Genomic DNA, 19706 nt, shown 5'->3' on the forward strand with positions numbered 1-19706 from the left:
ATATGAATTGGTAATTCTGTTAGTCTTACTGTTGGTTGTCTGTGGTTATTAGATTCGCTCAATAATATAGTTTGAGTTCTGCTGTTGACAAGTTATTATTTGTATCCAAACAGAATCCTAAATTAAGCGTATTGGTGCATGACGAGAATAAATAAGGCTTTCAATACTTATCTCAGTTCTGTGGTATGTTTTCCCAGGAACCCCAGTGGGCCCAAAAGTCATAACAAAGTTTCAGTGGCCAAATTTCAAGTTATCTTCATCTGGAGAGAATAAGATCGGGACCAACATGAACACATCTCCACACGTGTGTGAGAGCTGTACGATATTTATTTGTTCGGTAAACAAATGCCATTGTTCTTGCAACATGAATAATCAGAATGCTTTTAAATTGTTTTGTTGCAATTATAAATCACTATAATCAGTGCAATCATTCAGCTCTGACATCCATTAGCCGCTTGGTTACAGCAAATTAACAAAGAAGGGAGAAAGTGATTCATTATCTCATTCCTGTTAATGACTATCAGATGCATTGCCTAATTAGCGGATGGCCATTGTAGTGGGAGGAAGGTCATATGCTTTGCTACAAATCTCTCTGCACTGTGTGTTTAAATCCACGCGGCCGTGCTCGGGGTGAATAAACGAGCGCCTCTCTGCCGAGGAGAACGGGAGGTCAGGGCTCGGGAGGGAACCTGTTGACAAAGTTTGCCGGAGCACAACTTCTTGGCTCCGCGTAGCCGCCGGTGTTCGGGGTTAGCCTAATAGAGCGCCGTGGGTCGGCCGGGGCGCTCTGCACTTTATTAGCCGATCATCCCTTCCAGAGCGAGGCAGATAAATAGCAGAGCTGTTTCGCGTGGCAGGATTGTGTGCTAGACTTGCTGCCTCGTCTGCGGACCGGAGAGAGAGAGAGAGAGAGAGAGAGATGCGAACACAGACAGGACTGGACTGGTAACAGGTTCTGCAGGTGTGCGTTCGTACCCTCGTAATGTTGACCGGGATTCGTCAGCTGTTCGGTTCAGAGGCCTTCGTTCTTCCTTTGAGCCACTTTGGTTACATTCGTTTATCTGTCACTTTTTTTGTTATCTGGCATTTCCAAGATCTTGTATTATGACATCATAGGTGTGAGCTCACACTCACACTAAACTTTCTAGTTGAGTTTTTACCCTTTTTACTGTTAGCAGAGCAATGGCAGCTATTGTTGTTGGCTGACTTTATTTTGTTGGCAGCAGGAATGAGGGGAGGCCCTAAGAGTGCTTGGTAGAGTTTATTAATTATTTCATTTCAGATTTTTACACAGAGATATAGAGGACGGAGACGATAGCTGAACAGACCTGATTGGTGTGGAAAGATTCCTACTAATGGGGCCCAAATTAGGTTTCTGTAGTTCCCACTGGTTCTGTAGTTCATGGTGATTCAGGAGTACTGTAAACACGGCCAGATCCACAAATCATAGCTCCCTGTCGGCCACAGCAGCTAATAAGAAAGCCTGATCGGTCTGCTCTGGCACAGACGCTGGAAACATATAATTCCCAGCGAATCGAATTAAGTCACTGAGCAATCGCCCCCAAAATAAAATTAACAAATCATGAAAATGGATCACTGTTGTCACACATCAATATCGTCGCTGTGCTCTACGTTAATAAAGTTCCACATTAAATGGTCTGAAATGCAAAGTGTATGATCTTGAAAAATTGCTTTCCAGCACATTTTAGATGAGAAACTCCAGTCTTGTCATTAATTACTAATCCTTAGAACAACAGGTGCATTTTTGGTCATTAATTCTCTTCTATAAAACTGCACACAAAAGAGCAATGCTTGCTGTCACTCCTGTAATATATTATGTTATGAAGATACTCACATTTTCCCCTGTATGCCATTAAGGTGTGCATAAACCTGTGTTAGTCTCTCCTGACAGCGATAACGGTTTGTTATCATTGCACTAAACATATGCTCAGGTTGTCATTTTTCTGTCTGAATTATTTTAGCCAGGACCATAAAGTTTTAATGGTAGTGGATGCTTTTCGAATGGTAATCTTAGGGGGGCTTGTGCTGTTTAGTTATTCTCTTCTAATTAAATTGTCGAAAGATCACAGAAGTGAGAAACATAAACACACAGATGGTTTTTTTTCTCTGCTGGGCTTCCACTCATTCCCCTTCCGATCGAGTTTGAATCGTCCGCTTCTGCGTTCCTTTATTAAGATTGCAAAGTTGAAAAAGCCTGTCAGTAATGTTTGTGTGCTTTGTAAAACTTACCCTTGTGTATTAGAGGTGTGTATTTATCTGGTGGTGACTTTCCACTGTAGTTGCCACAGCTCAGAGTTTAATAAGGTTGAGGGTAGGGTGGGCTGTGGTGACCATTCTGCTTATTCCCACAGTAATGATGCATGTATTTCAAGCCTATTGAAAAGCTTTCACTTGTTTTTAAAAAGCCACAACTCCAAAGCAGGCAGTTTAATTCAGTTTAACAAATTGTAAAACAACTGTTAGGTTAGTGTTTAGTAACTCTGGACGATCGATGCAAGGGTTGCAACAAATTAAGTTTTATTCCTTTTCTTTCTTCCTCTCTATCACATCCGGTCTCCTCGTTTATCTGAATTTATTGTTCGCTGGTCTAGTATGACGAACGCAATGGCTGAAAACCAACAATCTTAAAAGGCGATACTCCAAACATTCACCCTTACACTGAGAAGAGAAACAGCCAACACAGAGAGAAACAGTGAATCATTTATTTTTACAGTAGTGCATTAATTTGTGCAATGCCATAAATCAAACATTTATTTGGTGGGGGATCCCTGTGACTTTCATATTACGCAGCCCAAGGTGTTTTAAGTAATCAGCGTTTCGGCGTGGCGCTCCTTGTCTCCGGATTTGGCACAACAACACCGCGGCGAACAGAAGGCAGGCGTGGACATCGCTTCACAGTGGGCACGTCAGCGGCTCTCAATCCCGGCCTCCTGCTCCCGGACGCCTGCTGCGTATCGAGCAGCACCTCGCAAAGAGGCTTGATTAAAAATGAAACTTTATTTCCTTCCCCCTGCCTCACAGAACGCGGGGGGTACCTCGGTCGCTCGTTCGGGAGGGTGTGAGGCGCGGAATTCATGAGCGACGTTCGGTTTGTGCCGCAAGACGTGCCAACTGACTGACGGGTTCAAACAGCCGCCCTGCCAGGCAGCCGGGATGCCACTCATTTATTTTAACCTCGTGTCTTGTCCTGCCCTGCTCATTGTCAGGATAATAGATTCAAATCTGCACTTATATCAGACACTCGAAAGAGCTTTCTCTGCTCTCAGGCTTGGGTTCATTCAGAGCTTCAATTGGCCGAGTGAAAGCTCTGTGCGTTGCGGTCGGGCAATAATTCACCCGCTGCCGTAGTTAGTACCTGTTAATTAATAGCAGACAGTACACGGGTATTCTCCTGTCAGGCCTGGCTATCTAACGCAGAATGGCACGCTGTCGGTGTCCGGTGACTGAGTACGGCAACGAGGACTGTTCCTCGGGCAGGAGAACTAATTTGCTGTCAGCCTCTTAAATTCAGAGCTTTATGACTCTGTCCACAAACACAAACCACATCAGTTTATCTGCAGCTAATGATCAACCTACATCGGCCCGCATTATTTCCAGAGCAGTCCATAAATCGGCAGGAACTTTCGCAGTCCGCCATGAGACGCAGAGTGAGAGAGCAGACGGCAAATATCGAGATTTCACTTGAGAGCTCTCTTTATTTTACGTCTACACACACACACCCTTAAATATACATACATATATATATATATTTTTGACCAAGGAGGATTTATCTTGTCCTCACACAGACAGCTTGCCAGCCCGAGGACACTCATTTCAGATGTTTTTTCTGGGCCGACTGGATCACAGCAGGTGATCTCACCCTGACATCCCGATGCAAAACAGGCGTCTGTGTTAACTAGTGAGGCAGGACTCCGGTTTCCTTCGGGGGATGGGTATCATCGTATTGCAGGGAAATTACGGCGTGCTTTCAACAGGGCTTTTCTGGAAGCTTCTTACAGGGAGGCAGGTTCTCGAGGCGGTAGTAGGTTCAAAGAGTCGATCGCTGTGGGGTCTGACCTGTTGGCACACGGCGTACATTAGCTCTAATCAGGTGAATGAGAAGTGTTTATCATCGTCTGCTTATGAGTCGATTCAGGCTTCTTCTCGTTAGTCGGGTTTAAATTAGTGTGTAGTATTCGAGCACAGTCTTGAAGATGTTGTCCAATTAATCCAGACGATTCTGATATGGACGAAGCCCAGATCGAGCACCACTAACTCCAGCAGCACGCCGATAGCACTGCAGATCGCCAGTGACTGCCACCGCTCAGCAACGCGAACCTCATTTGTGTACAGCGAATAATAAACAGAAACGAATGCCTGGTTTACAATTTCGGGAGCTAACAGAGATCACTGCCAAAGCAATCGAAATGAGTTCAAATGAGGCAGCATTTAAACACCATGAAGAATGTAATTCAGGAGACAGCAGTGTAATGGCATGTCTGATTGCGGTGAGATGATACTCGTAGCCCCACACTGTGCTCGACGCGCTCGGCGATGTCCTCATGTGTTTTTATTCTGTCTGTATTTCGTGAACTGCGTGGTGACCCTTCACTCCGTGCTGTGTGGGGAAGCAGGGCGCTTATATCACTGGCTGAGCGGAGAGCGTAGCCTGAAGCCAGCAGAGAAGAGTCTTCAGATACTTTTCCTCGTTTGAAAAGTCTTTGTCAGCGTCTCTTTCTTCCCCACGGTGATGAAGGGGGTCCAGTCAATGAATGCCGCTACGATAACATCGTTCATACGGAGACAGAAAGTGCGTCTGCAGCTTCTTTATTCAGTGTTCACGTTACAATTATGCACGATCACTCTCCCCTCCGCTGGGCCATTATCTCGGGCCTTTATTTTCTGTGCTGGCGTTCCTGCCTCTCTGTCTTGCAGTCCCTGAGTGTTTGCTCTGTCCACTGCCCAGAGGTCCAGGAAGAGAACGTGGGGCTTCCAGAGAAAACGAGAAACACTGACGTCTGGCCTTGTACAACCAGCTGACTCTTAAGACACCGGGCTAACTACAGAGTCTGTGTACAAACAAACTGAGAAATTGACAGAAAGTCATGTGACTACATCTGAAGAAGGCTGTTGGTATGTTGTGGATAAGAGGTCCCGTTCTGTATCCCCTATAAGACAAGATGAGGTCAACTACTTCTTCTGAAAAGCTGTTTGTTTGAGATTAAAACCGCTTTCTTTATTGTTTTAATCAATAGACCCTGTTCTCAAAATAAATGACACACAAGCTGGCTAATCAGAGCCCGTGCTTTCTTCAGGGTGAGTGATCCGTCTTCTCTGGAAAATAGCGTGGGGAGACACTCAACACATCGCTCTATAAGAGGGAAAACCAGGAAGACCTTCACTGACTAAGTCCTGAAGCCAAAGGCAATCCAACGATAAATAGCATTAATTATTTTTACACAGTAAAATAAACCTTAACAGACTCACACAACTGAGAGTGCCTGAACTTTTAGAAGCTCTCTTCCAATATGAAATGAAAACGTACGCAGCGAGGTAGATATTGACAATTAGCGGCGGACTTGGTGTCAGTCAGTCTTGGCAACTTGTGTTCGTGTTTTCAGTGCTGTCTGTCCCACGTCTCCCCCCCAGTCTGTCTGAAAGGGTAACGTCTGGCCCTGCAGCGCCGGGAGCGTGTCGAGGGGTGCGTCTGCGCTGCTCGGGGCAATGTATGCGTGTGCGCTTTCACACAAGATTGAGAAGGAGCTGTAGTTGTTGACGGGGCCGACGCCCTCTGCGGCCTCTGTATATTTGTGTTTATTTAAACTATTAAATATTAATGAGAGTTTACCCGGCTCTATATGTCAAGCTGTTTCTCAATCCATCGGTGTGTCTTCCTGCGTGCCAATCTGTTTAAAGAAATATTAAAATAACGTACATTGCCAAACCTCAATCTGACAGGCCTTTTATTTTGCTCGGCTGAATGTTAACAATTTATTGTTGCTTTGTCTCTCACAATGCTACTCCACATTATCATGCAGTAAATTCCTGTTTTGTTCTCTTTTTTTAATGTCTGCTTGTTGCGCAGCAGTGAATGAAATAATAAAACCCAAGAGGGTCTACAAGACTCTCTCTCTCTCTCGACTTCATTTCTTTTGTTTTGTTTTGCTAGGTAGTGCGCCCGCTCAATTCCACAATCAAAACCAGATTTTTTTATTTGTATTGTGCATTCAACAGTTGGCAATTCGATCAAAGATTATAAAACCTGCAAGCAAATAAAAGCAACATGGAACACTTTAGGCTGCAATTATTAGAATCGGAGTAATTTTAGAAAATGTGAAATATAATAGAGAGCTATTACTTTGATTTCCTTTGTGGTTTCCTGGGTGTCTGCCTGCCAAAGCTGCAGATGTTTAATGAATCCTATTAAACCAAATACAATAAAGTATAATCTGATAGGAAAGGTTTTGATATAATAACGCAGTGTGTCTGGTACATACTTGACATCTCTTACAGTAAGGATTTCAATCTGCTTCAATATTATTGCAGGTATCCAGTGCCTATTGAGCCGGGCCAACACAGCGCTTTTTACTTGAAAACCCTTCAGTCCTGTCTAAAGGGAATAGGGCGTATTTATTTCCAATCACCCAACTGTTTAGTTTCTTCAGCCTGAAAACTCGACAATTACACAAACACACACAGTGGCGACTGTTGGGCAGCGAGTACAGTGCCTAGATAATAACACACTGCCTTGTGGGACGCAGTTGGTGAAAATTATTACCTAATTAAAAAGAAAGACCACTGCTTTTCACGCACACTAGTGTTCGTCTGAAGGTCAGCCTCAGCCCGGCCTCATCCCGTGCACAGAAACCTGACAACATCTGTGCCGTGGCTCCAGCAATGTTCTCCCCACATTCCTTGTAAACACACAATGTTTGTGAACCCAGGGCTGAATCAAGTCACAATTTTGACCCACTGGCTTCGAGCATCTCCAGCACATGATTCATTCACAAGTCTGTTTGATCGTGTCCACGACTGGTAGGTGGAATGAGGTTTAGATTTAATTGGGAGTCCTAATCGGGAGATATAACGTGTTTTTTCAGTGTCTGGTGTTAGATTTGACTTCATTATGGCTCTTGTGCCCGGCCCGTCTTCTCAAGGTGGTTAACTCTGGATATATTAAAACATGTCAGAGTTTTATTTCCAGAATTACTGATGCATCGATTCTTGAGAAAAACATCAATGTAGAGGTGATTTACAAAACTGATAAAACCAATGTAGAGCTTTGATATCAAGTTCAATATGCGTCTGTGGAGTTTGGAATATATGTATATATATATATATATATATATAGTATGAATGTGAGTACATTTCTGTCAGTGCTGGTTTTAAGACACACTGACACAGAAGGTCAGACCCTCTCTCTCGCTCTGCGCTCAGGTCCCACGCAGGTATTGGGGGATCCGGGGAGGAGCGGGGGCCGATCGGCGCGGGAGTGTTAAGAGGGTGCGTTTACCCCTCAGACTGAATCTGCTCTCTGTGAGGAATAATTGACCATAAATGTTTAAGCATCCTTCCAAGATGAGCCGAGGCAACATCACAGAGGCAAACATGGTTCTCTCTATTATTCATACTGCAGATATTACAGGCACGAGATATACTGTACGAGCCGGACAGAGGGGTGTGAATAAAGAACAGATAAATAAATAATGGTGCCAGCATTTTGATTCACATGAAAGAGAAATCAGTTCTATTTAAATAACTATTTTAAACTCACATTACTGAATACTGTGCTTTTCTTACTCTGTGAAACACAAATGTGGATGTTTATAATCCCAAACTATACATTTAATAAAATGACTATTAAATAATAAAATTCGCGGGGGGGACGGATTTGTTGTGACGTAACACTTTTAAAAGTGATGCTATTGCTCTCAAGATCAAATGACTGTACCTGGTATAGACTGTCCTTTATTTTTTATCTCATCAACACTGCAACTTTTTTTTAATCAAGAGTGCTTATAGCCGAGCTGGTAAACATAAAAACGTCGAGATTGTTATGAAATATCTGCGATGGAATTACCTTATCATTGTGCTGATTTAACATGCCTAGCAGGTGAAAGACAAAAACATGTGTTATCCTCCCTGGGGAACCTTCAGTGAATGTCAGTGTAGCTTCATATGTCTTTTTTCCCCCCTTTCCCTTCTTGAAGTGATATAAAATTCTAATGTTTGCCCTCTGGATCTCTCCTCCCTGAAATCCCGCCAAACTGCTGAAGGTAAGATAGCTGCAATGGTGCATGAAAAACGGAGGAATAAAGGGGGAAGGAGAGAGAAAACTGAGTCGTGAAATATATTCCTAAAGTCTAAAGGCAGGAATAAAAAATGTCTGGAGAAACCGAGCCCGAATGTTTCAGAAATCCGCGTTCTGTACCGTGGCACCAGACGGGCCGCTCAGACCTCCCTCTTGCCCCGAGATTTCTGATTTTTGATGAGCCGCAATAATTTCCCTTCAGTTTTTATAGCTGGGATTGACAGATGCTCAGACTTGTAAAGGATTATATTATCCTGAAATCTGGCTATGCTGATTAGAAGTGCTTCTATTTATGGTAGTTGGGTGAACGTCAATTTGAGGAAGTGGAGGAGAGAAATGGAGGCAATAGCTGGGAGAAGGTGGTCTCTGATGGAAACCGGTGCCTGTGTGTGTGTGTGTGTGTGCCTGCATGCGTGTGTGAGTGCGTGTGGGTGTGTGTGTTTTCTTCACGTGTTTTTATGTGTACAAACTGTAGATTAAGTGAATTGTGTTTATTTGCACTCGGATGGAACCAGATTGCATCCAAAATCGGACACCTTTCACCCAGAGAAACCCAAGCGCTGGAGAACAATTAGACCTCGCAAGAGCTCTGTATAATTCCCTGCTGCATCACGAGAGGCGTTGTGTTCGCCCTGCCCACCGGCAAGCAAAAGAGCCAGGGAACGATATTGATCTTTATTTTAAATCTAATATGTTGCAGCGGTGAAGGAGGATATTTGTTACTCTTTGACTTGTGCAGCAGGATGATTAGTGAAAGGGCAAAAATGAATGAAAATTTCTGAAATGATAAAGGCTGCGCCGCAGATTTAATTTATTTCCCCTGATCTAATATAGCCACGGGAATAAATATTCTAGTGGGGTCGTGGGGAATTTGTCTCCGAAGTGAACGTTTGCAGTGACTTCCTAGTGTCAAGAAGAGACATCCATCACAGTTTATAGGACAGAGTTACCTGGACCTGTGAAGGCAGTGAAGGGTCATTTAACACCAACTTTGAAATGTTTAGGACATTTACAGAAAAATTCCTCTTTAAAAATGTAATTGAGTGCAGGCAGCTGGAGCCACAAATAGTTCTCCTTCAGAAACACCAGGCTGCTCACATTTGTGTTCCTGTTCTTTACCAGCCAAATAACATAAACTAGGTGATATAATTAATTCTGCCTGCTGTTAATTAATAAAACATTAAAGGTTAAAATCTCAGTAGTATTAGGTTTAGTGATGGTAACAACAACAATTACAACAACAATAATAGCAGCTTCTAAATGTGTTGATTTTCTTGTTGTAAACTGAGATTTTAACCTTTAGATAATTATATTCAGACAAAATAATTATTTTGACTGTTAATTAAACTCTAGTATCGCTGAAATTTTCTCAAACCCTCAAGAGTTTCATTCCTCTGTGATCTATTATTGATCAACTGTTGGACTAACTTAAACCGATATACATGTTGTGACTTATTTTCTTCTGGCTTATTTTAATCCACTGAATCAAAAATGTAAATATTAGTGAAACCGTATCAGTGTTAAAGAGAGAAACGAGTCCAAACGGATTTGTCTAATTCTGTGTTTCCCTGTCGCGATTGAATCAGTTGTCAGTGTAACGACCGCCTCTCGGGTTCTTCCTGCCGACGTTCAGCTACTCAATCAGTCCTCTGGGTGATGCCGGCGCACAAGTCAACGGCTCTTCCCATCCGGAGACATTTTTATGAGCTGCAGCAGCTCCGTGTGGAGACACGGCCCTGCACACGCGGCACATATGATCTAGGTGATATTTGTATTAAGAGAAAATAATAATAAATTGTGCGCTTCATTTACCTGCGATGTAATGAGATCCTTCAGAGGTGCTGTGGCTGCTGGCACTTAACAGGCAGCTTGTAGAATCAGTCCCTCGCTGGCAGGCAACACAGCACACAATTGAATATTAGCGCTTTGGCCAACTTTGGCATCTTTTAAGTGTCAGAACAAGATTTAGTTGGAGCAGATGCAACCGACGAGAAAGATTACCAAGTTCAGTCAGCCAAGAAAGTGGCTCTGGCAACTGTAGCTTTATGTCCTTATCCATCACTCCTGATAGGCAACGGCATCTATAAAACTGATAGGCTGCCTCTGAACTCAAAGCGTTGTTTTTATTTTCTCACGCGGAACATTTCTCAGATAAGCGTAGAGTCGAGCAGCTTGGATTAAACCACCTTTATAGATGTATGTATTTATGTTTGTGTAGACGGATATCTATGGATGAACACATCTATATTCATTCACTCTCTCCTCTGCTGTGTTCATGGACGAAACAGTAGACACACATCAGTCCAGTTTTTCAGTTTAAATGATGTAGATGTTGGCAGTGAGGAGAGTGAACTGAGGCCTTTGTTTGTCCAGATAAGTGGTGCACAGAGCGATAGAAGATCTGGGTTCAGTGAGGATTTAGACATTCGTTGCAGTTTGATTGGCAGCTTGTCATTCACGACTGCAAGTGGCACGCTCTCTCCCTTGAAGAGAATAGTGCCCCTGGTGTCTGAACATGACACGTGTAACATCAAGGGTGTTGTTCTACAATCTGAAGCAATTCTGACTCTACTATCTGCAGCAAATCAGTTTATGATCTGTTTATTAAATCTGTTTATGATCATTGCTCAGGAATTGTAGAGGTCTGTGTGTCTCACTGTCCAGAGTTTGCTGTGTGGACGGGGGTCAGCGCTGATGTTGTCCAGGTCTATGTGTACTCTAGTGTTGTGGACACAGCTGCTGAGGAGACGGGCAGTTTTGACTCTTGGACCCCAGCAACGATGCGTGCCTAAGTTGGCTGAGTAGCAGCAGCATGGCAGTGGATGGTGTTTACTTGTCTTTGTCAGGGCAGCTCTGTGCTCAGTGTGGCTGTCTGTCCTCCAGCACGGAGTCCGTGTTAGTCTGACTGTCTGTGCGTCAGTGTGAGGCAGTCACTCTTCGCAGTGGGGGGGTGCCTGTGTTCCCCTGGTACCTCTCAGATATTCAGGACTGTTGACTGAGGTTGAATATGAATTGAAATTCGTGATATGCTGTATAAATTATGAAAAATGTATTTTATGTTCAGATTTGATTATTTTTTGTAAGTTTAGCATTAGAAAGCATAGAGCTGCTACATACATGTGGTGTAATTTGTTTAATATTGTATAAGATACTGTATATATACATATGCACAGGGATTTCAATAGGGAGATCGGCCACATTGAGTCTCTGGTAAAAAATAAAAATATCAGGTAGACTTAATAGTATTTTGAATAGCCATGGGCCTGTATAGATTTTAAAGTATGAAGCAATTTTCTGATGAGCAGGTGTATTTTCATGCTTTGCAAAATTCAGATCATTAAAATTGGATTTACCTGGGGCTTCGAACATTTTGCATTTTATATTTGGTCATGTGATGCCCCTTAAAGCTTATTTAGACCCAATTCTGTTTCTTAATTTAACTCTGAGAATGCTGTTAATTGCAAAATCCAGGTCACTTGTTTTTCTGTTCTCATTCTTGTTTGAGCTCCTCCTTCTGCCTCGACATATTTCCAACTCAGACAGAGACAGAGAGACAGGTTCCTTTAACTGTTAATCCCAGATCCTCCGCTGACTTGCATTTCAGCTGCTCAATTTAGCCTCCAAAGGCAACAGTTTTAGGTTTGTCATTTAACCCCAAACTCTCTGGAAAGGCTGTAGTTCAACATGATGATGATTTACAAAACCTTCAATCCAAATGGCCAGGAATCATCATCTCTTACTTGTAATACTGAGTTTTAATCAGAGGGAGAGACGGTGAAAAAAACCAGCTGGAACATCTTGACAAGGAGCTCCTTCAGCTGGAACATCTGCATTAAATGTCACTTTGCCTGGCCTGGGCATCTCCAACGGTCCTCCATCAAACAGGCGGTTGCTCAGCCTTCACAGTGTGTTTAGGTAGCTGTAGTTTTATTTATATTTTATATATATATATATATATATATATATATATATATATATATATATATGTATAAATGTAACTATAGGTTCTTCTGGGAGCACATGTAGTCTGTACTGTTTGAGGCAATAATAATAAAAAAAGCATTAACCTCCGTCTCACCCTGCCTCTGTCAACAATGGAGAACGCGCCGATTTCTTTTATTATTTTTCTGACAGAATTACTTTTAAAATTACACATAATTGCTAGGAATTATACAAAACTACCCGTAATTATCTTTAATTTACTCCAAAGCGCTAACTTTTATTCTATGATTTAAGTAACCTATTAGGCATGACGGTGTATCATTTTTTATACATAAATACAGAAAAAAATCTTCAGGATGATGAATCTCTGCAGAGATTTGACTAGTAGGATAATTTAATTTAATACCAAAAGTGTATTTGAAATTATCAATGGCTCAGATGCATAATTACTATTAATCAGTTCCATAATTTACTGGTAAAAAAGAAAAATTCTTAATTTGTCCTCAGCCTTGAGTGTCTTGGTGTGAGAGCGTTTGTGTGCGATTGTGAGTGATTGTCCCATCACTGCTGCGTTGGGTCTGTGGTTTCAGACACTCAACCATCACTTCTCTAGGCTCTGGAAGAACCATTTGGACACTATAGGTGTCTATATATGACTTCACTTACAAATCATATTTGATTTCATGCATAATTAGTCTGTCCGCCCCCTGCGACTCCACTCTGGGACCCGACACTGTTCTGCAGGTTTCTGCGGCGTCACACAGGCCTCGCTTTGATGGCCGTCCTTTCGGCAGAACAGCCAATATGCATTAGAAGAGCAGCGCCGTTCCGAGCGACTGACTGAAACGAGCTGCCGGTGATTCGCCCGGCCGGGGATCTGCACCTTTCAGTGAGAGAGAGAGAGAGAGAGAGAGAGAGAGAGAGAGAGAGAGAGAGAGAGAGAGAAAGACACCGCTATGGGCAGGTTTCAATCCCTGATAGAGCCGCGGCGCTCTGGATTAAACTCTCCGACTTAATTATGTTTTAAAATGATATTTTAATTAAATATCAAGGTAAGCAAAAATGGATTTCAAAATAATTAATCAAACATGAAAAAAAATAAAAAATGAAACCTTTTTTTTTCTGCTTGAGCAGCAGAAAAGTAGGGAGCCTTATTTAGGTCTCTTAGAGATTCAATCTAATTTAATTCTCTCTCTTCTCTAAATAAACATTCCTAAAACCTTTTTTCATCTGGGGGAGTAGGGATGATAGGGGTAATCAATATTTCTAGCATTTTAATTAAAACCGTTAGTGGAATAAATCCATTTAATTATCAGTTAATGAAATACAAGGTCATTTACCTGACAGCAACTTTGAAGGTGGCTTACTGGTTAGAATAAAGCACAGCAACCCAATGTCAGAGCCGTTTAGTTGCTGTCAATTTTAAGGTTAAAATCCTTTCAACTAGTTAACCCCTCAGATACCAAATATCTGTCCCTGTTTCAGGCCAACACACAGTAAAAGTGTTGGATACCTGGGGTTCGGTTTTTCTGCACCAGGCGGTGGAATTTGGGGTATTTTAATTCCAGAGGTTCGACTTGGGAAATACCTATTTATTTGCTCGAAATTCTTCACAGATCTCACAGGTCCTTCACCCACTCTGGTTTGTTCACTTGTGTGCTAAGTGTTTTGTTACACTTCCAGGACGCTGTGTTCATTAGTAGAGGAAGAAATGTCCCTGCTCTATTCAGAGGATTGATTTACCCAGGTATTCCCTTCAGCTACGAAGTTTGACTGGTTTCCTTGTCACCAGCAGACACACAGCCCACTGCACCTTCATGGAAATATGTCCTTCCATTGGTTAACGTGATAATTGTCTATTCATTACGAGTCTTTGTTTGACAGAAAACGGCCTCTCGAACGTCTCTGTTCTCAGAGGGTCTCGGCCGGCCGGGAGAGCGGGGCTTTTGTTGTGCGAAGGGCCCGTCTCGGCAGAAACAATACTGCTCTAACAGCGGCGGCAGCTTCCACAGGCTGGAACAAATACAACAAATAATAAATAGAAATACAATGGAGCAGAGAAATCGAATTTAACTTGGCCTGAAGCACTTACCTGGAATGTGTATATAATGTTCCCAGGCATTTGTCATTGTGAGCAATTCTGGGTTTTGTCCTACTGTTAATGAAATAGTAAACTCGCCCCTTTACATTACGTTCCAGCTTTATGCATCGATCTTTACAATTGCTTCTTTGTCTTATTACTAAAATCAATTTCCTCCTGTGATTGCCAAGAAGAGCACAGCGACCTTTTAAAAGCAACGGCTTCGTACTTTTTTTTCTCCCCCGTTTTTTTTCTTCCCTCTCTCCCTCAGCCTCCCTAGAAGTGTCTTAACATTGCGGCCACACAACAACAGATCTGGATAACATCTGTCAGTCTGGGGCTGTCGTGCACGCAGTGCCCATGTGCCGTGTGAGGAGAGCACTGCGGCCCACGGACTGGAGTGAAGGAACGCGTTAGACAGGAATAATTTGAACGGCGGAGCGGCGCTCTGATTAAAATGCAGCTCCCCTCAAGTGAAAGGCTGATTAGCCCTAAGTTGAAGGTAATCCTGGGGCTTTATCCATCAAACCCTGGGCTTATGGGCTTTAGAAGTATTCCAACAAAAAAAGTAACATGATTCGAACCGCTTTGTTTCAGGTGCGCCCGTCATGCATATGCGAACGGCGGCGCTCCGGGCCGGGTGGGACAAAGTTAGGCAGAGGATTTGAGAAGTTCAACGGCATCCAGTGCGTCTGTGGAAGTGCAGATGTGCGCCGTTGTGCGGTTAATCCTGCTCAGTGTGTGACGCAACTCACTCGCTGCCCTTTTGAGCGAGTGCTGGTGAGAGCAGGGCGTGTTGGAGATAGCAGTTGGGTCAGGACTTTCATAACTTACCTCTTCCGTTCCGATCTAATTATCACCACTCGTATTGAGCAACCTCTGACACCCAAATCTTGCGTTGTTTATCCCGACGAGGATGCAGACAACACTCTGGGATTGTGCATTCGTTTTATCGGTGGAGAGAGAAACTATATTTGTAGATGAGAAAGATGGAGTTGGAGTGTTGATAGTATTGCCTTGATTCCATAAAAATGATAAAATGTTGGTATAACATTAGCATCATTACAAAAAGTGCTTTATTACAGCTGAAACATGACCAAGTTAATAAGAAAACACCAGACAGGCTTGGTGTTAAGTTAGTTATTACCACAGTGCGGAGGATTATATTAGCAGAAATGGATTGCACTGCAGTAAAACCACACAGATTAAGTGCAGAAAACTGAACTCTGCAGTAAAGGCTACCCTTTCCGAGTCGCCAGGCTGTATGACCCCACGCTCCCTCGTCACGCACGCTTGAGGGGTTTTACCGAGGCGCTGTGACACGAAATGCCAGGGAGTCCTTTGTATGCATTAGCAAACCAGCGCTCGACCAGCTCGACACAGGCCCTCCCGAAATACTGAGCGAAGCCCGAGTGTCTCACAGTTAATGTCATAAAAACTCTCAGAGAAGCGGTTTTGTTTTCCTTGGGAGCAAAGAGTCATTAATATTTGTTTCCAAACCTCGGTGAAGGAACACTCCGGCGCCTAAACACCAGCAGTCTCGGATTTAGCATTAAGATCAGATTTTTTATGTTACTTAATGATTTCCTAATTAAGGTTTGCATGTTAATTAAAATGGTGGCTAATGTTAATTACCTATATTAATGGATTCTCATGTAACACCTGCCTAAAGCGATTGGCTCAGTTTTCAAAATATCTTCATCTAAGCTGTTGCAGAGTTCGTTTCTTTTTCCTTTTTTTCTCATGCGCAATTTCACAGGAAAGGAGACGCGGCTGTGTTGGCTGAGAGAGAAAACAGACCCTGTGAAGCCCTTCGATCCACTCGCACCCACTGAAGTATTTCACAGAGAGGGGCTCTTCAGACCCTGATATATCACGATTTTACACAACGATATATTGCCTTTGTAATATTAATTATATGACTCGACTCATATCTTGACAAGCAAAATATTGCAAGATATAAGCAATGTATAAGGACATATACAGTAAGATCTATCTATCCACATGTGTTTTTAAATAAATACACATGACTGAAATGAAGGTCTGTGCGCCTCTTGCTGTCCACAGTTACTGTAGGGGATGCAGGGATGGACATTTTTGTGCCGGTCCTGTCTCCTCTTGCCTGAAAGCCGTCCCTGGCAGCAGCAGCCGGTTGGAGACGAGCTGGAGACGATCTGGAGACGGGCTGAGGGATCTCGTTCTGAGCACACGGTGTTCCCCTCTTTAGACATCTTGGAAGCAAAGATCAGTTATTAAATGTCACCTTTCAGCAGCAAAATTAAATAAGAAGCAGCAATTTGGCTTCTAGCAATTGCTAATTTCACGCCCTGATAAATGTTGCAGGAGCTAAACCTTTCGGAGTCCTTCAGATATTTTTTAAAGGCACATGTGCCGGTACTATAGCTCTTGGGTCCATTTTCTGATCTGTGGGAGAGAGACGCAGTCTTAGTTTGAAGGTTGATCCTTTGTGTTGTCTGTGTTTTGGCCGCTGTGTGGCGCGTTTCCTGTACTGTCCTGCGTTACTTTGGACTTCCCCAGTCGGTTGTTGAGGTGGAAATTAAAATACAGCTGTGCAGGTGACGTCCAGAGGTGTTTTTGATTTCTGCGTTATGAAAGGAAGGCGTCGCTCGGTCTCGTGTCTCAGCGCTGCACTGAAATCGTTAGCAGGCAGCTGATTTTTTAATAAAAGTATTATTATTATTTTTGTCCCATGTTTAATCTCATCCTAATTGTTTGAGAATTGTTCCGCACATCAGTGGATTCGTGGCGACGCGGGGCCACTCACCCCATTCTCTTGCTGTTACCTCGTACCCGCCCGGCGAGAAGCACAGAACAGTTTGTTGCCATGATTCCTACGAGGAGTTAATTGGACTTGTAAAGATGAAATGTCTTATTTTGTCCCAACGCTGACCTCAATTTTCTCCTAGTGGGAAGCATGATCTTCTAGTTATCCTTCGTGGTGCTGGGATTGTGTGTAATCATATGCGCTGAAACACAACTCTTAAATGTGTCAGGAAGGAGGCGAGTTGTATCCTGTGTCGCTGTTCTTTATTTCACTCTGTCTGTCTGTACTGAGGCTGTGAACGCAGACTTTATGGGCAGTGATTTGAATGTCTCCCCGTTGTGTTTATGGTGGACGTCTGGACGCTTCATTTGAAAGTAATAATCAACAAATGAGTCCTGGAAAGAATTCCTGTGACTTGAGACGGACCATCGCCATTGAAGGTTGGGCTGAGATCGAAAAATAATTAAGTAATTGGATAATATTAATAACCACTAATAGCACGGCTCTGAGAGAGATGACTGTGGTTCAAAATGTGCACAGAAAGTGTTAAAATGTGCATTTCACTGTGGAGTGCATGTTGTTGAAAGACATGGATACGAATCCTGTCCAACACAGCTATAGCTGCAGCTTGGCGTTCATGCCTTTTAATTAATTAGACACCTTAATTGGATCGCCACTGTTTACAGCCGTTTAGCAGAACCGGAACTCGGAGACACATTAATTTTCCAAGGATACACTGACTGTCAGTGAGTTTGCAGTAAACCGGTTCTGTGCTTCTTAGCATTACACAATAATAGAAAACAAACCAACCTTTAAAAAGTACTGTTGCTTAAATACAAAGATAAATCTTTGGGTCTTCCACTACTACCCTCCTTCCAAAAACTGCTCACCAGGGGCATGTTTTCTCTTCTCATTAATTAATATGGTTCCCCAGCTGTTTCAGATAAGGGCTTCTTCCTGTTCGTACGCCATCCCCGAACGTCCTCTTGCTTTAATTTTTTTTTTCCAAGAAGAAAAAGAAAAATGTTACACAGTTGTATTTTCATTTGGAAAAGCTTCACGCAAAACTTCTGCCGGGGTTTATTTAAAGCAGCTGTGCACCGCGGGGCCCGTGGCTGTTTATGTCTGGAGCTGTATCCTTAACTGCATCTGCTGACAGTGTCATCCAGTTTAAATATCGTTCCTAACATTACTGGCTTTGTTGAAACGCTGAGATGTGTGCGCCGTGGACATCGAAAGTATTCACACCCCCCTTTTGAAGCCATCAGTCAGGACATTTACACAATACCTGTCGTATCCCGGATCAGTCAGCTGCAATCAGTGGTTCTCCAAGGCCGGATCAGTATTCAATGTGTGTGTGTGTGTGTGTGTTATTCTTATTTATTATTTATATTGCGGTTTTATATTGATGTTTAAATACTTTTTCTCACCCATTAACTTGTTGTTTCCAAGCTGTCCTTCTGTTTAAATGACTCCCCCTAAATTGCTCGCTGCTTTGCGTCTCTGCACTTCCAGGCATGTCTTGTGTGACACGGTAATTGTGCCCACAGTCACGCTGAAATAAAAAAAATGTCCACCGATTCTGTCCACAAAGGGTTTTAAATTATGCATATTTGTCGGGCGATTCAGATCTGTCAGAGGGAAAGGCAGTGGTAGCTGCTCGAGTTATTTCTGGTTTCGGTGTTTGGGTTTCGGTGTTTATCCACTGCTCCCACAAGGCATTCCCAAACCAATCTAATTTGTAAAGAAAACAAAACATACGAGGAATGACACTCTTATTGTAACCAGACCTTAAAACCTACAGGATGTTAAACTGGGGGGGATTCTGTGTACGTTCAATCTCCAGCAGTAACCGCAGTGCTGGAATAACTGGTTGCAATTTAAATGAGGTGTAAAACACTCCTCTGCTGACCCCTTCCATACCTGCGCATTTTACAGTTCAGTAGCTGTGCGTTTGTGTCGATCTTTGCTGTGTTGTGGTGTTTATTTTCTCAGGCTCTGCAGCGCAGTAATGCAGAAGTAAAAGCCGTACGGATTCCCTCCTGAACGTAAGCGTTACTCGGAGGCCTGAGATTGAAACAGCTGTCCTTCTGCGGGTAACTATGAGCACAGAGACCGGAGGAGAGAGCGTGTGAGGATCTCCTGCTCACTCTGAAATCACCAGGACAGCACTACGAAACCTAGCAGTTTTGTTTGTGTCACATTTTACAACAGAGAAAAGCAAAGATATCAGATTATTGTAATCTGTCTTGGCAGTTAAGAAGATAAGAAAGCTGACAAACGAGAGGAGGCCATTCGACCCATCGTGCTCGTTGCAAAGTAAACGAACAGGGGTGACAAACCCGGCGCCCTGCACTCCACAAACACACCAGTCTGCGGTCCCTGAATGTCATCGGTCACTAAACTGCTCACAGTGTGGTTCATTTCTGGATGAGAATGACTTTTTTTATCCTTTAATTTCTTGAGGAAGAGGGATGTGGTCTCGTGAGCCACGTTTTACTCCATGTGTCAAATCCCAAGTGCAGTTTCATCTCGTTTAGCCGTATTTGATTGTGTTATGTTAATTTTTTCCCCATTGTTTGTATAAT

The 19706-nt window shown here is 43.0% G+C and overlaps 1 protein-coding gene across 2 annotated transcripts in view; it reads left to right on the forward strand.

The window, feature by feature from the left end:
- The window catches only part of akap6 (A kinase (PRKA) anchor protein 6), a 122579-nt gene that overhangs the window by 52223 nt on the left and 50650 nt on the right, over positions 1 to 19706 (forward strand). The window lies entirely within an intron of this gene.

The sequence above is a fragment of the Amia ocellicauda genome, chromosome 21 (genome assembly GCF_036373705.1).
Source record: "Amia ocellicauda isolate fAmiCal2 chromosome 21, fAmiCal2.hap1, whole genome shotgun sequence".
Taxonomy (NCBI): Eukaryota; Metazoa; Chordata; class Actinopteri; order Amiiformes; family Amiidae; genus Amia; species Amia ocellicauda.